Raw genomic sequence first — 5,218 nt, forward strand, 5'->3', positions numbered from 1 at the left:
CAAGTAAGGTATTACTCCAATAATTGTGGTCAAGCATATGAACAAGACAAATGTGATATTTCCTATGTTTTTAAGGGATTTCACACAACAGGAGACATGGTATTTTGAAAGACATCAATCAAATACTTGTGATATTGAAGCAATGGTAAATATTTTCAAACATGATGAAGACTCTAATACGCAATAGAGATTATATTTCTTCCGAATCGCTACAAACAAAAACATGGATAAATAGGATGGCAAATTAAATAAGGTCAAATTTGGGTCAGTATCAGAATGAAATTTGTACATCATCAGAACTGCCTGATAATGGAATGAAAGCTGCCTGGTATGGAGAAATTTCTGCCAATAGGAGAGGTCAAAGATAACTTGTAATTCACATACACATTTCTAGAAGGGATTTTTTATTTGAAATATGGACTCTGAACATCCTCTAAAGTCTTTTCCAAACATCTCCTCTTACATACAAAAGCAACCACTTTTGAAGGAATATGGCAAATTCTCTCCAAAAATGTTAGATTGCACTAGATATAAAAAGTTTGAAAAAACACTAACCCATTTAAAACATTGTGCATAAACGAGGTCTCTTACAGCATCTGCTCATATCCACACATTTTATATCCAGCCGCAACCGGATGTCTTACAGGAGTCTGCATGCACACTATTCAACACTTCAAAACACTTCAGGCACATGCTCTTGTGTTATCGAACTTCTGAAGTGGCAAAAGTGTCTTCTTCTACTTCTCAGATTAAACGAAAAACAAGAGATAATGGCCATCACTGTCATCCTTCGTTGCCGCCACCCACACCTTCAAGCGCTGTAAATTTTAAGACTGTGGAGTTTAGTATCAGTGTCAATGAGAAAACTACTGCCTGCTCTTGGACTGTAAATCATTTCAGTGCTCTTAAAGTCAATATGACCTCAGTGATGAAATGCCAAAACCTGAAGTTATTACAATATTTAATTATTATAAAAATGCTCCACAAATAGATTCATTAGAATGTTGACAAAAACCCAAACAGTTAAATATTTATATATGCACAGCAGCAGACCTTGTTCTTTCCAGTGAAGAATTTAACACTCTAAGAAGGCAGGCATATGTCCTTTCAAATAAGAGTTAACACTCAACAATGAAATACTGTATTTTTGATTAACTAATGTATCTACAAATACCAGTGATTTCTACTGTTTTCAGAAAATCACTTCAAAGAAATTAAGGTCTCCCTCTTACCAGAGGTTTACTATCAAATCTACTAAAAATAAACAAGAAAAAAAAAAGCATCATTGATGTTAGTGACAATCTGAAGGTCATAATAATCTCTTGAAGGTCAATTTTGAACCACAGTTCAAAGTGCTTTTAAGCAGAAGTGGTGGGGTGAGCTGAGTGTTTTGGTGCAGCTTGTTTGGAATCTCCAGGAGTTAACTTGTGAATAATCAAGAAATACTTCACAAACTTCTAAATTCCACTCTTCCCCAAATCCAAAGGTGCGGATAGGGTGCAGCCAACCATGGTAGATTCGACTTGAATGTGCTATTATCAGATATGGAAGGGCCTATGATCGCGGCTGAAAGGTGCTGGAACTTAAAGGCATCTAATGTTTTACCACATACAATATGCAAAATTTTCCATTTAAGTTTCTGGTTTTTTCAAATGGGTCATTTGTGTTCTACAGTTGAGCTTCTCGTGTCAGACACCTGGACTAGGGACAATTCAAGAACAAAAATCTTTTTCTCCTAATTTTGTATCATTCCCATATAATTAGCTGTGTGCTGATTTCGCCACCTTCTTCCACCCCATGAAACTTCTACAGATAAGGCTGACAGAGAATAAAGCTGTATTGCTTGATTCCCCGGTCTTAAAGCTTCAGCTTAGAGAATCCAGGGCCGATATATATGAACAATGAATCTAATGCAGTCTGCAAAAGAAATGGGATCACAAAAATTAAAGATTTGTGGAAAAAAAAAAGGGATTAGAGTTAATACAAAGATGTTGAGTTCCTGTATTTGCATATTAAAAGAGGGCCTTCCGTTCTTTTGTTTTTCCTTAGAGACGCTTGAGCTTTTTATGATCACTTATATTTATAAAAAAAGAACTCAGTGGGCCTGTGAGGTCCTCCCCAAGTCTTTTAGTTCATTCTTAGAGTTCAGATGGCACTTCTGCAATAAAACAGCCATACCCTGAATAAACTTGAAGAGTACTTGGGTAATAACATGCAAAATGAGAGAATCAAGCATAATCAAGCGGCGGTAATTTTCCCAGACTGTTTCCTTTCCTTAAAAGGCTATCTGTGATAGACTAAAGCATCCACAACTGAGGATATCAAGCTAAGACTGTGAGGCTATATAAAGTTCCACATGCAAAATGTATAGTACTAGACTGTAAAATCACTGGTTTGTCTTTAGTTTTTGGTACAGGCTATTGGAAATAATCTGATAAAAGTAGCAACGATACACAGATCAAGCCTGAAGTAAGAAGAACTGGACCTTGGCTACAAAAGAGGCTGCACATTACCATTATGTGACGGGGTCTTACATGCTTGAGAGAAAGAATTGATAATTGACTAGTCACTACATCTCCTGAGATGTACTTAAAGCACAAGAACAAATCTTTAGTGAGGATTATTCTTTCTGTTCATTAGTGAAATTTTTTAGAATGTTTAGGACTCTATGGTGAGGTACTTTAAAAGGTGCATTATGACCATTTACCAAATTAGAAGATGTTGAAAACGGGTCCACTTACAAGTTACTTGCTTTACTATGTAATTGAATTTATTGTGGATTTTAAGACCTTTGTTTGTATTTCTTTTTCCTCATGACACCAATTCCAAGATATTTTAACTGATTGTTTTTTTCATGTTTCTGAAAGCATAATATATGTAACTTCACTAGCCTCTACTATTTATAGGGGTTTCCAGTTTAGAGCACAGAGAGAGAAAATATACACACTGGTCTGTGGTGCAATAATTCCCATTCATTTCCTAAACTGAATCGCCTTTAAGGCTCCAATATCCTTAGGGGCTAAGTAGAGTAACACAGGGCAGAAAAAAAGAGGAAGAAGAGGAATGAGAGGGAAGGTAACAAAGAGGAAGAGGAAAAAGAAGTAGCATCAGTGAGAAGAAAGAGATGTTAAAGAAGAAAACTGGAAAAAGTCATCTCCCTTGTTCTGTTGATGTCTTTTTCATTATTGGTTATGTATTGATTATTCCCAGAGCAGCACTTTTCTCCTGTTACTCCTCTGGCTATATCAGTGTATTTCAGCACTCAGGACACCTTGTCCTAGTCTATATATTCACATATTTACCACTATAATTCCACATTAATATTTTGCTAGGTAAGTCTGTCTTTGTTCTTCTTACTTCCTTTCTCCTCTCCCCATATGTTTTTTTTTTAAGTTATTTCCCTTCCTGTAAGGTAGAATTAAAAGAATGAGAGAGAAATCAAAGGTGAATAAGATTATTTCCTATTGCCAAAGTTTACACATTTGTAGAAACTAAAGTCTAAATATAGGGAGTCAGCTTTACTGAAGGGCAGATACTGGATTAAGCTACAATAGAAATTAGTGCGCTGAAGGATCAAAAGAAAGCCACAGTCTTCTTTCCCAATTAACATATATAAATCGTAGGGGAAACACTCCTCTGAAAGATGGTGATGTTTAACATAAATCCAGGGTCATGCCTGCTCAACATTGAGAAAAGAGTTCTTCTTCAGTCCTGGTAGATGATGATTAGTGTTCTGGTCCTTTTTGAAAAAAAAATCATGTTATGACTTAAAATTCTAAGCAGTCTTCAGAAGTGGCAGCTTTTAGATATAGAGGGACAGTTTAATCCTAACATCTGAATCCAGGGACACTTTAGAGATTAAAAGAACACCTTGACACACGTGGACTGCAGCTGGCTGGTCACCCTAGTTAGATGGCCAGAATAGACAAGTATCACTTTTGTGTCTCTGAAACTAGTTTATATCAACTTTCTGATTATATCAATCTGAAGAAGAAGGGGGAAAAAAAAAAAAACAGCCAAATGTAGACTGAGGATGAGGTGCTACAAATGTGAAACATGAATTAAATGTAAACTAAAATGCCAAAAGATGTGTTTATCTTCCGAAATAGGCTCAATTCTATTGCTAGGAAAGCAGAAAAAAAAAAAAAAAAAAAAATGAAAAAAAATAAATATGCTTGTCATAAAGGTAAATATAATTTCTTTCTAAGAAATTCTTTATACTGTATGAGAAAATTTACAAAATGCTAATTTACATTTACAGGGCATTTATTTTAATTAGGGTGGAAATGACTCCCAAAGTACATTAGACTCAGATCCAAGCAAACTCACTTGTCATATTATGATAAAAGTAAATGATATGAATAAACCTTACTCTTCATTGTTAACACACTAATCTTCTGTACAGTGATGCATCGCCAGTTCCATATAATAAAACTGTATATTGTTTTGTCAAAAATCATTTTACTGCCAAGGAAAATTTAGCAAATAGGTATTCAAGGTAAATGACGGTATTTATATTCAACTTCTCCCTCACATAATGGTATATTACTCATTAATCCTCATTTCCAGATTTTCCTAGAACAGGATTCAAATGAAATTTAATTTACAAAGGAAAATGAAAAAGCAATACAATATCATTGCCCTTCATTAAGTATGCTGGAACATACATTTTTCCAAACTTAAAAATAACATGATTATATTTATATGTTTCCCTTTCCTGATGCAAAAAAAAAAAAAAATGTAAATGACAGTTACTAGTAGCTACGTAATAAATAAATCAGGCTCGCGCTTTCACGAATATGGATACATGGCACCTGCCAAACTTGACCAAACTGAATTGCCGTCGCTAGTTCCCACCCCCCAAAACTATGTAATTTCAAATCTATATGGTGTGTGATCTTGGCACCAAGAACCTTTAAAACTACTCAGATGATTAAATACACTGCAAAGATTGAGAACCGGGCACTACGAAGTTAAAAAAAACTCCAAGATCTTCTATATCCTGTTCCATCTGACAATTTAGCTGAATAATCAAACACCATGTTTTGGAAACAAACATCAGCACTTGGATTTTGTCTGCTGACTTAACTTTCTTTGTGCACTAAATCTGCTATGTTGTAGATCAGATCTTATATATTCTTGCCTCATTGTGTGGCTTTTTTTTTTTTCTTTTTCATTTTTTATCTTGACTATAATTTCAACTCTATGGTGATGGATA

This window comes from Ursus maritimus, unplaced genomic scaffold, assembly GCF_017311325.1.
Source record: "Ursus maritimus isolate PB19 unplaced genomic scaffold, ASM1731132v1 scaffold_5, whole genome shotgun sequence".
NCBI classification, from domain to species: Eukaryota; Metazoa; Chordata; class Mammalia; order Carnivora; family Ursidae; genus Ursus; species Ursus maritimus.